Consider the following 13,040-nt stretch of genomic DNA (forward strand, 5'->3'; position numbering starts at 1 on the left):
AAAGGAAAGGAAAGGAAAGGAAAGGAAAGGAAAGGAAAGGAAAGGAAAGGAAAGGAAAGGAAAGGAAAGGAAAGAGGTTTTTATATCTCACAGATTTGGAGATTCAACCCCATAATGTTAGCACCAGCTCTACTCAGTGAAGGCCTTGGGGAAGATCTGTCCTGTTGGAGGAGAAAATAACAGAAGAGCTGTGTGGGAGGTCAGACAAAGACCTGAGGCCAGGCTCAGGCTTTGTAACTAATTGTCATCCTGGGATCCAGTAAGAACCCAAACCACAGCCGATGAGCACACGTATCTAATCCTCACAATGTCCAGGGAAAAGATACCTTGTTGCCATCTTCATTTTGCGAACAAGTTCAGACAAGTTAAGAAGCACACCCAGATTGGCACAGCAAGTAAGGAACAGAGGCAGGAATGGCATGCATGCACACTGGTCCCAAGCCTGCTGCAGGGCACTACAGCCCACTTCAGGGCACCATACTGTAGCATCTCATCTTTTGCCCTCCATCCCCATGAGCCCTTCACCAACAAGTCCCCCAGTTCTCCTTGTAATAATGCCACTTCTCCCAGATACCCCTCATCCACTCTTCTGAGCAGGGGCCAGTGCCTGCCTAAGCTGTCATCAATCCTGGTGATCCTTGAACCCTGGGACACAATCATTAGTATTTATAAACAGGATCCATGATGCCCCTCTCTGTCCCCACCACCTTCAGATTCCCAGAATTCCTTCCCAGTTCCCTCAACAGCTCAGCCTGGCCTCCCTGAGCTTCACACGCAGCCTGACAATTCTCTTGTGATCATGGGCTGTGTTGCTCCTCTTTGGCCAGGAATGGTTGCATTTGAGGGCCTCTGTACTTGCTGCTCCTTTCTGCTTAGACCTGTCTCTTGAAACCCTCACACCTAACTGGCTTCGTTCAGGTTGTCTCTGGAGTGTAAGCTCTTGAAGTGGTCTCCCTTAACCCTCTGTGTGAGGTGGCGTCCTGGTCCCCTTCCGTTTTTCATCTTCTTGCCTTGTTTCCAGTTTTCTAAGTTAAATGGATCAGATTTGAATATTATGTTAACAATGTGCCTGATGGTTGTGGCTGCATCGCTCAGATGTTTATACCACACGGAAAGGAAAGAATTTTGCTTTGTTTGCGGGTTTATCAGTGGTCTAGAACCAAGTCCAACACCTAACTGGAAATCAAATGCTTATTACATGAATGAGTGAATGAATGAATGAATGAATGAATGAATATTTCCACTTAGATAAATGGCTTACTCTTGAAGATCTCATGATTTCTTTATGGGCTTTCTTTTTTTGTCCTTTTTCTCAGGAAGGTTTCCTATGTGCGGTGAAGGAGTGTGTTCAAGTTTCCATGCCAATGAGCCCTGCTGCCCCCAACTTCCATTTCTTTGGGTTAGACTATGGAACCTAGAGTGCAGTCTCTGGGACCTTGCTGGCACCTTAATTACCTTCCCCTGGCACATACTCTCCTTTGTGTAGTGAGAATTGGCTGATGATAATACCATGGCTATTTTACAGCTAGGCCAAGGACAATTCATGCTGAAGACATTGCCTTTCAAAATTAAAACAGGATAAATCACTATGAAGTACAACCAAAAGAAAGTGTGTTAGCCAAAACCGTAGCAAACATCCTAAGGTCCAAGCAGGCTCTACAGCACTCCCCTCTGAGTCTTATGTCACTGTATCTCAGCCACAGAAAGCACACGCTGGAAGAGGCCACATGTCTTGAGCAGTCAGGAGTGCTGGGATTGCTATGAACATACCCTTTTGCTGAGGATGCTGGTGGCCATTGCTCGCTGAAGGGCCGGGGCCTGTGGTTCCGTTGCATAAGCAATCCTGGGGCTGGGTAAACATGCCTGACTGATTAATGATAACAGCTCTTAAAACACCGCAGACGTTTCCAGCGCCCAGAAATGTTTATTTTTTATACTAAATTAAATTCATTTTCCCTCTCATTCCCTCTAAGGAGAATGGTGACAAATTTAAATTCAGAGTGGACGGCTATATTGAAGGTGGCCATGTGCCACAACCTCTAAATAGGTTATGGTTTGGTGTGTATTTCATCAGGAGGGTGGTAGGTGGGAGGATATCCAGAAGTGCAAGGAAAAAAGAAAGTGCTGGATGGGCCCCCCGAGCCTCTGGACAATTAGCACTGAGCCCTCTGCCTTGTGCACAGAAGGGGCAGCAGATACCTTTGTTTGCCAAATACAGCAATAATGCAAAGCAGCCATGATGGCCACGCTGGAGAGCATGGCAGAGACTCATTTACCATAGGAAAGGCAAGAAGCGAATGCACAACGAGCCTGTGCTGAGTCAATCCCCACAAGGCCGGCGAGTAGAACGTGTTATGTTGGTTTCACACAACAAAGTGACAGTATTCAACTGCCCAAAGCGATGCTGGTGGGGCAGAACAAACCAGTATATCATCAGGGGGATTCCCCAGCCTGTTTGCTGTGCATATCAGCACCACCTTTAGTGATGAGAGCAAGAGATACCTGTTGTACACAACATCTAATGTTTTGTTGTTTACATGCCATTTTGGCTACATTTAAGCTGGTAAGTCAGTTAATCCCCTAACATCATCAGAAATATCATCATCCCGAGTGGTTTGTTTCCAGATGCTGGTGAGTTCCTTGTAGAGAGAACGACTCAGAGGAGCAGGTCTCTCCAGCGGACAATTGTCCCCAGTATATAAGAGACATAGTGTATGAGTGTTGAGCTTCCAAAGACGCCCGTAGGAAAAAAAGATAAAATGCAAATTGTTATAAACATCACTGTAGAGCTGAAATAAGCAGTGGTTTATAAAGTCACTTCATATGATCCACTGTTTTTATCCAATTTTTGAAGTATTTAGGCATCAGTGGCTTCCAAATGGCACAATGGTTACATGTATGACTGGAAGATGCATAGTCTAGCAGAGAGTTATGACTTTGAAAAGAGGCATCTGACTTGCTTATCAGAAAAGGTCCTCAGTATTGTTGGGCAAATCATGAAAAGAATTCTAACTTTTTCCTGCCTGTTCAAAACAAAAATTATAATCCCTGCATGATATAAAATGGTCACATCTTCTAAACATGAAAAACAGGGAAAGCTGATGATGTTATTAATTTACTCTTCAATGGGTATTTGCTTGTTTGTGTTAGAATTTGTTAACTTTCAGGGTAAGTAAGTACTGAGCAAATCTCTCCCCCTGTTCTTGACTGTCTTGTGCTAAGGGTGGAGAGTGCACATAAACGCTAAGAAATTATTTGAACGTGTGACCAGTTCCAATACACCAGCAGCTCAGTATGAAATCCAACAGGACACACATCCAGGCATTTCAGAGCTGCTTGCTCCTGCTTGGAAAACATAAAAAGACACTTGGCCTAATCTAGTAAGTGTAATTGCATACATAATGATTAAGTTCTTTGGGTTACAGTCTTGTTCTTTATTAAAGGGCACATGCTCCTGGAAGGAGCAATAAGAACAAAATGAACTGCAAGCCATTTTTAGGGCTTTTTAAAAATAGCACTGGAGACTGAACCCAGGGCCTTGCACATACCAAACAATGCTTCTAGCATTGAGTTACTTCCTTGGCTACTGTCAGAGCTTTTCCAGACAATATCTCCCATCACCACATATTTACTGCAAAGGACCATTTCCTAAGATCCAAGAACATCCCAAGAGAGAAAGTATATCTTCCTTCCATTCTTTCTGGAGAATCTTTCCCTCTTAGGCAGCCAATTCTGTTACAATTCTGTCAAATAAAAGCATTTCAAGGCATGTTTTCTGGGCAGAGGAATCTTCAGCCTTCCAGTTGGGCTCCTGGACACCGAGGCTCACCCTTTAGAAACCAGACCATCCTGTGGTGCCAGAACAGAGCAGTCGAAACCTCCCCTCCACAAACTCCCCTTGAGAGCAGAGTATAAAAACCTAAAATCGCTATAGCTCAGTAATAGTGTGCTTGTTTAACATATGCAAGGCCCTGAGTTTATCCTCAGCACTGCAAAAATAAAAATAATGCCAATGGGTCACTTTGTCCATCGTGAATTATCCTCAGTTAAAGTTTACAGATGAAACAACTGCTCCCATTCAGAAAAACAGTGATCACCCATCTACTGAGCTGCTTCCTGCTGCAATGACCACTATAAACTCCCAGGGGGTTATAACAGCAACTTCTCTCTCACTCAAGTTACATCCCTTACTTCATAACTTCCTCTTATGTGTTCTTCATCACAGAACCTAGCTAGACAGAAAAAGCAGCTTTTATCTGGTCACTGGGGTGTCCTGAAGGAGGGGACATGATGACAGATAGCACAGACCATTTCTGTTTCTATTCTGTTGTTAAAACAAGCCACAGATAAGTTGTCTTGAGTAGAATGAAGGAGTAATTCTCTCAGAGAGAGAGAAGACTCCTGGAGAGGACACATTTGAACAATTTTATCCACTGTGGTACATACACATGGATGGTTTGGATAGTGACATCATCTGGAAAGGATTCTAGGTGAACCAGTAGATCATCTCAATGGCTTATTCTCAGTCTTAATTTTCTCATGTATAATCAAACGTTTGTTTTACAGGGAGGGTATCAAGGTCTCTTCCAGCTCTGACATGGAGACCAAACTTTTGCCTCATGGTTACTTGTGTGTGTATGTGTGTGGGGGGGCTGTTGTTATTCATACGAAATGTGCCAGTGTAGTGTCTATATTTCTAAGAGCTCACCAAGCATGGTGCTTAGACACATTTGCTGGCTAAATAAGTTAAATCCTATGGATAAAGCATACACCTGGGGCTTATTTGTTAGATAACTTCCTAGAAATAGTTTCAATGATGTAATGTGACAGTGAAGGAAAAGGAGACAACGGGACACATTAAGAGATGCAGTGGGGGAGGCAGGCCAGAGAACCGAGGCTAAGAAGGCTGCCCCTGGCAGGCTGTCTCAGGCAGCTTCTGGCAGGCTGTCTCAGGCAGCTTCGTGGCTGAGCTCCTGGCTTATGGCAGGATACTAATCTTGATCTGCCTGTGGCTCCAGACTCTATACAACCTGCTATATCCAAAGGCATGCACGTTTTGAAATGAAACTATGTAAATGGGGAAGGCTTCCCCTCTTCCTTATTTTGTAAAGAACAAACTTAAAAACCGCTAGAATTCAATTAGAGGAAGCGCTGCCACATTTTACAAAGATGAAATTCTGGATTTTACTGCGAAAAGGAAATGGTCACCCTTCTGACCCAACAAAGCAGTTGATTTGCCAAGAAAATGTTATGAACTAGGAGAAGCCAGTTAAGAAGAAGTCCACAGCGAGGGCTTGTTCTCATGCAGTCTTTGTGAGGGGACACACAGTTTTAAAGGCTCTCGTGCCATTACCACAGATTCATAGGATCGAAAGTCACACAAGGACGAAGCACACTGTGAATGTCGTAATTGAAGTGGGGCTTATTGGTCTTCTGTGTGCTTCTTTTCTGCCCCATACAATAACGGGTATGAGATTACTAGCAGATTTTCCTTAACCGCAAGAGGGACTCAATTAGTTCGTTTCTTGATTTAAAGGAAAAAACAAAAACAACAAAAACCAGACTGTGTCGATTTGCTTTTTTGTTTATCAATTCACCAAGGATGAGGATCAAAAACCCTTCGTTAGTCTAGTTCTAGGTTTAAAACCAATTATCCCACATCACTGGGAGGATCCATCAGAAAAAAATAGCTCCCTCATGGAGGAAAGAGCACCATCCTCTCCTGACCAACTCCAGCACGATGAGCTGGAAAGTTGCAAACTGTGGTGAAGATCTGAGAAGTGAAACAGAAAGCAGGGCTGGATAGAGAAGCAAAACCCTGGAGGGAAGAATCCGTGTGGGAAGAATCCGTGCCTTCAAAGCAGAGATTTAAACACTTCAGACAAATGCCACCAAGGAGAGGAGTTTCCAAAACTGACTTCTCATTTTTCGTAGGGATGTCAGATACCTTCCATCCCCTGCTGACTGCAGAGGTCTGGCAGACCCTGAGCACAAGACCAGTCCTGCACCCTGCAGTCTAAAAACAGTGGCCTCCCAGGCTGCCTGTGGCATTGGGTAAGCAGTAGTCAGCCAGGAAGAAACAACCAGATTTAAAGTCTGACACCTGAAATCAAAATTTCTTTTACAATTTTTTATCAATTGCCCGAAATGTTGCTCCGTTTCGGGCGGCTCACAGGCCAAGCTGGCACTGAGCTTACGCTAGGAAATAGGACGTTCAGGTGCTTCTTCCCAGGAAGCCAAGCAGTGTGGGCTAGCGTGAAAGGCGGTGTCACAGCCTCCCGCCCCCTCCTGTCCCCACTGCCCCTCCACGGCCTAGGGCGCCTTGGACCGATCACATGCCATTTCCTGCATGCGGCGGCGGCACTAATTGAAAATTTGGGTGGCCTTGCTTATTTATTTTCCTGGAATGCGGCGGGTTATATTTTCATGGCATTTTCTCAGCAGTGCGGCGGTTCAGTTTCAAACTACAGCAAGAAGAAAAACCAGTGCCTGTCAGTCAGCTGCAGAGCGTTAGTCGGGCTTCTGCTGTGGATTGAGACGTATGCTGTTCCCTGAGACTGCAGAGCCCTAGCTCGGTCCTCACAGATTCCTCTCCGCTGGCGAGTCAGTGACAGGCTCCTCGCCCTGTCAAACGCCAGGAACTGCCACCACTTAACAGCTCTTCGTAAAACGCACCGGCCCTGATTTCTGTCCGTTTAATATTAAAAAGTGGGGCTTATTTCAGCATCTTGTCCCTCTGAGATAGGTACAGGTCATGGCACTGCACACGTTCTCCAAGCATTTTTTTACTCAGAGATGCAAAAGCTAACAGTGAAACTTTAATTTCTCAAGCTGGCAAACCACGTTGTTCTTATAAGCTACCATTTTGTGGATTGTGTATTGCCGGACAGTTAAAACGTCTCAGTGGAATTGTATAAAAACACAATTTTGGCAAATTTAAATTTACACATGTAGCTTAGAGAATTTAGACTTTATAGTTGACTTTCGATTTCCTCCTGTGGACGCACATCCTTGATTGCTAAACTAAAACTATGAAAAGAGGGCAAACTTTAAACATTCTGCATATATCTATTAAAAGAATTTTGGAGTGGTTGGATGATCTACATATGTTTACTAGATTTGGTTACCGGGGAGGACTACTTTAATTTGACTCTCCAAAGGAGCACTTACTAAAGAGCAAATCAGGTCTCGCTGTGTCTTCAAAGTAAACTGATCTAGATCCCTTTCTTAACCTCCAGAGGTTCCATCCCTTGACTCAGACCAGTTTCTGCTATCAGGTAATTCACAAGTTTACAGTGCATGTGGATTCTCCTCAAAAAGAACAAAATATGATCGTTACCCAAAGCAAAGATCTCTTGGGGAGCTAAAAGTAACTTCTCGAAAGATGTTGGCTCTTTTTATGTGAGATTTTTTTTAAAAGCCCTTCGTCTGCACAATTTTAATAAAAAATGGTGGTATGCAATGAGTTATTTCTAATAGAAATAGCCCTAAGCTGTCAAAAATCATGCCTTTAGATAAAAATAAATGAAAATATAAAGATATTTGGATTCTGGAGTGAAAGGCTTACTGTAATCCATAAATAGGATCTACTTTCAATATAAACTTTTCTGTTTTTTTTCTTTTGGGCTGAGTGTGAACCTTGTTTTCCTTTCCTCCTATGTCTTATCTCACAGTTAAAGAAGTTCATGGGGGGAGGTTCTTGGTTATGCAAGTATTGCCTAGCAAAAATGTACTTACATTGAATATACATATGCAGGCTGAATGACAGTCAGTTTTCACAAAATATCGGTTTCAAATTTGAAACTAAATATCTAAGATATGCCCTACATATAATAATCACAATACTTTTTGTTTATATGGCTTTTCATAGACTTTAAAAAGCATTTTCTAATATATCTCATTGAGATTCATAATTCTCAGAGACTAACCTGCTTAAAAGATGTATTAAATTCAATAAAAAAAATAAAGGAAAATGAGTCTATTATTTCTTTAAGGTAAACACTTTCAAAGTAGAGTCAGCATGAAGCACAGGAAATGTATATATTTAACCTTGGATGGCTATTCAGAATAGCTAATCTAGTGAAGAATAAAATTATTAAATTTTTCCTCTTTAGCAAATGGTTAGGAAAAACTCATTCATTGTGTAAATATGAATGTAATTTTTGAGACTTTCCATGTGATCTTTTAAAAAGAAAATGTTAAAAAAAAATAAACCACACTGTTGCAAATTCATCTTTCTTTCTAATTATTTTTATTGTATTATTATAATTATTATTGTCTTTTCCCTTCTCTCCTGCAATAGTATGCCAAACTCTGACCCGTCTATATTATTATGTCATATTGTATTTTATAAAATAAATAGCTCCAAGATTATAGTCTATTTAGAAGCCTAGGGCCTTGTAAATAAGTCTGAATAAATAGGACTTTTTACAGTGTTCACTATTTTTACAAAATACCAAAAGATAAAATTAATTTTTAAAAAACACTTTCTATTATCATATCCACTTTCCTGTGATCAATAAACTTTAGAATGTTTGAGAGGTTCTCTCGATGTCAAATAGTAAATCTAAAATGTTTTTAAAAGAAATGTATTTCACAGCATGAATGAAAACAGAAGCACCTTTTGTGACTTACCCTCGCCAGGGTGGGGCCAAGAGCTGCCATTTCATTTTAACAGAGATGTGTTGCTTTGTCGTGTATTTTACAATTTGTAGACTCAACTCACAGCTTAATTTTACGCACTGTCCAAAAAAAATTAATTCCTAGAACTTCAAAATTGTCTCCTTCAAATGCAAGGAGGACTTACAGGACAGAGGACAAGCTGTGATCTGCAGTGTGTCTGGGCTAGGCAGGCCTCCTAACCGGTGCCATGAAACAAGTCAACACAAGAGCCTAAGTATTAGTCACCCTCTCCGATTAGCTCTCTCTTAACATTCAGTGACTTAGAAAATTGGAGCGTCCGTGCAGTGTCGGATTCTACTATAGCATCTCTGAGTCAGCTTTCTACATCTGACTTCCAACGACTCATAACTCACCTGATTTGGATTAGTGTATCCCAAGCACGCAGCAGAATAAACCAGGGTTCCTTCAGAACCCTTTTTCATAAGAGAGGCAGCAAGAGGCAATAAAGTTAAGAGAGCAACGGACCTGTGGGCCTACAGACCAGCCAATGCACACTGTCAACTCACTTTCGGATTAAAGCTGAGGCTGTGGTCAGGAAGCCCAAATGTTCCCAAACACAATTCTCTAGTTACATACGCCTCTGATCTGAACAGATGTTGAAAGCAAAGAACCATTGAACAATCTTCTTGAGATGAGTCAGAAAATGAAATATGTTAATTAGAAATAAAGTTATTTAAAAAAAAAGTTGGAACCCCCGTCAGGGCTCTTTTTACATGGGGTTGTGCTGAAGGCCCAAGAACTGTAGGGAATAAATATTGAAATTATGACAGGAGGATGCAAGGTAGGCTATAACGTAGTTTAGTAAAATAGAATCTAAACACACAAAGGTCCCTGGGACCCCACAGCTCTTGACATCCACTACCTAGGCTTATTTCCAGTGGAATTTGCCTCTGTTTACCCATTGAGCTCTTTGTAAGAGCTTCTATTTCCAAATTCTTTTTAAATTTTTGATCTTTTCGAGTGTATGTGTATTTTATGGTCCTGGATAAGATATGTATGACTGTGTATATGTGCATGCATATGTATATATGCATGTCAATAAGCAGTGTACACATGAGAGTACATGTGTGCATATGAGCATATGCACGTGGGGTGTGCACATATACAGTGCTCATGGGTGTGTTTATATGTGTGCGTGAGTGTGTGTGTGTGTGTATATGTGAGCTTGTATGCGTGTGAGTGTATTGTGTGCTTGCACACACATTATGAGCAGTCACAGACACATGTTAGTGTTTTAAAAAGAAAGAATTTCTGATGTCAGGAAAATGGGTTCTGCTTAAAATAAGAATCAGAAGGAAGGAGGACAGGAAAAGGAAAGGATATGCAAGAAGAGGAGGGGAGGGGAGGGGAGGAGAGGGGAGGAAAGAGAATCGGAGAGGAAGAAATTTGAAACTTCTTCTGTGTTTCCTTCCCTTCTCTCCCTCCATTCCTTTCTCCCTTTCTCTTGTTCACCAATGATTCAAGCTTGTATTGTGCCAGCTAGTTTTGAGTGTGCAATAGCTTTTCTCTCCTAAATATTGAAATGATAACTTTTGGAAATAGAGGGTGCAAAGGTAATTCTCAGTCTTTATGAACTGGTGATGAATTCCTTACCCAGAAAGAATAGCAAGTTGAAGTTTTCCACCTTCACAAAAGGTCAAAATGGCTGCTACGGCTTTGTAGAATATTCTGGTGGAATATTGTAGAATATTCATGGTGGCCACCATGGAAGAGAGCCCCATGGAGAAGATACGTTCCTGGACTGGCCACTAGGGTGTGCAGTATGTTTACCCTGGCCTTAAACCTATAAGGGGACCCTAACCAAACTATATGGAAAGTTTAACACTTGGGACTCCACACTCTGGTGTATATTGACAAGGTGTCTAGCACTGTTTCTTGGGAATTGAAAGCCCTTAGCAATTACAATGATCAAAAGCAATGTTATCATTAGCAGCAATATTAAAATATATGCTAAGATATACTGTGGCAACATGAGTTCATTGATCAGTTACTCAGTGTCTTCCTATATACTTGTTTCATATCTAAGTAAGCAAATTGTGAAGATTTTGTTGAATAACTAGTTCACTAAATGATGTGTTTTTACTTCCTACCCTGCTTCTATATTTAGAAAGATTTCTTATTTCTATTTCTGTTTAAGAATATTAAGAGCTCCTGGGCTTATAAAAGTTAAGTTGCTGTTTCCATTAGTTTATATGTCAAGAAAATACTGAGTAATGGTAGAAGGCTTTGATTCTGTGAAAGAATTCTCTAAAGAAATGTAAGGATCCTAAATGACTTAGGTTCTTTAAATGTCATGAAATTCGTAATATATCTGATAAGTCTAAGCTAATTAATATAAAATTATAGTCTTTTTGTTTTAATTTTTGACACATGGTCTCACTCTTTAGTCAAAGCTGATCTGGAACTCTGAATCCCAAGCTGGCCTTGAACTCGTGATAATTCTTCTGCCTCAGTACTTCAGTCATCCAAGTCCTGGGATTGTAAGTGTGAACCAACACACTGAACAGTTATTAGATTCTTAACATCTACATGCAGTTTTAAAATATATTTGAGTAGCTTGTTGCCAATTTATAAGAATAGTCATTATAGTGTATATTTAACAGATAGTCATTAGAGTGTATATTTAACAGAATGATTTCCTGTGATGTTACATATACCAATCTTGTTTTCCTTTTTTAAAAGAGGGACATTACTTTGATTTTGTCATGCCATTAGTGGAATCACAAGCATGGACAGTGCTAAGGCAAGTATTCTAATATCGAGCAACATCTATATCTGCTTCAAATGGTTCTCATTTTGTGTTTCAACAAGCCTCAATAAAGAATATTCAAATCATGTAAGTTACTACATTTTCCACTGTGAATAAATTCATGTTAAAAATCTTGAAGACTGATGGCTATGGGACATTGAACATCTTAAGGTAATAAAGACCCGTTATAAAGAGATTAATTGTGACAGTAGCCTGTGCATGGAATAATTTCCACCTTCCAACCCTTCTTACACAATTAAGTTTTCACATAAACTTAGCCAACAGTGTGGTCTTTTATTTGGTTCCATACAAAATTTGCTAATTTAAACATGTCTGAAAAACAAGCAGATTCTTCAGTGTTTCGGTGGCTATTATCTGAATTGTTAAAGATCTTCCTCTAAAATTTTTCATAAGGCAAACTGATTTGTATCAGCTAGCCCCAATAGTAAACAGTGACCAAACAACAAAATTTGTTCATAAACAAACAAATAAATAAACCAAACAAGATTTTTCATTTGTTTTCTCCTGATATCTGAGATTGTGTTCTGGGAAATTATTACAGTTATTATTTGCAGTTCTCTGTCTTGATGGAAGATTGGCTTATCATAAAGAGAGTAAGAGCTAATACGTAGAAAATACATAATACCATTCATAAAAGAAGTCTCAGGATCTGGTACTGGTGGTGCACACCTTTAAACCCATCACTCACTTGAAGAGACAGGAGGATCTCTCTGACTTTGAGGCCAGCCTGTTCTTCAGAGTGAGTTCTAGGACAGCCAGGACACACAGAGAAACCCTGCCTTGAAAAAACAAAACAAAATAAAACAAAACGCCTCCGTCCATATTCTTGGAAGTGAAACGTTTGGTTTGAATCCCTGCAATGTGCACATACTGAAGCTCTCTCTGAATTAGCGACTAGAAAGTTTACATTTTGTACAGAAAAAAAAATGTTTTATTTATTTTTGATTGTTTTGTTTTTGTGGGGGTATGAGAAAGTGCTTCCTGGAAGAATCAGCTAGAAGCAAATACCTTTCAAGGGAAACGTTATTGTGTTACAAGTCATTAAGGAAAACAACTGGAAATTCTGAAACGATAGACCATCAACTAAGTACGTCATAGGTCCCCTGTCTATGTGATGTGAGAAGCTGAGTAATCTCAGGCCGGAGAAGCATCCTGGAATACTTTAATAATTAATTGGTATTTTATTTCTCTTCAAACAGGCCAAGACCCATGTGGAAGGCAGGGAAGATAGAACACTGCACTTGGTGTCTTTTTGCCTTTGACTCATATTCTCCTTGACTTACAGAGTTTCTGGCTTGAGATGATATTTACTGGAAATGATGCTGGCAACAGTAGAGCTAGTAGTTATCATCCTATTTATGTATAGCAAGTGCCTAGGAAGCTGCATAGTGTTTACTATTCTTATTCTTGGCTATTGATCAACATGTTGACTTGTCCCACCATGACTGGTCATTTTTCTATCAGGCAGCTGAAGAGGATTGAACTTTACAGCAAGCTGGAACTGTAACCAAGGTCTAGAAATTTCCATTCAAAACTGATTTCTGATTTAAGAAGAAGAAGAAGAAGAAGAAGAAGAAGAAGAAGAAGA

The sequence above is a fragment of the Grammomys surdaster genome, unplaced genomic scaffold, assembly GCF_004785775.1.
Source record: "Grammomys surdaster isolate TR1022 unplaced genomic scaffold, NIH_TR_1.0 258, whole genome shotgun sequence".
NCBI lineage: Eukaryota > Metazoa > Chordata > Mammalia > Rodentia > Muridae > Grammomys > Grammomys surdaster.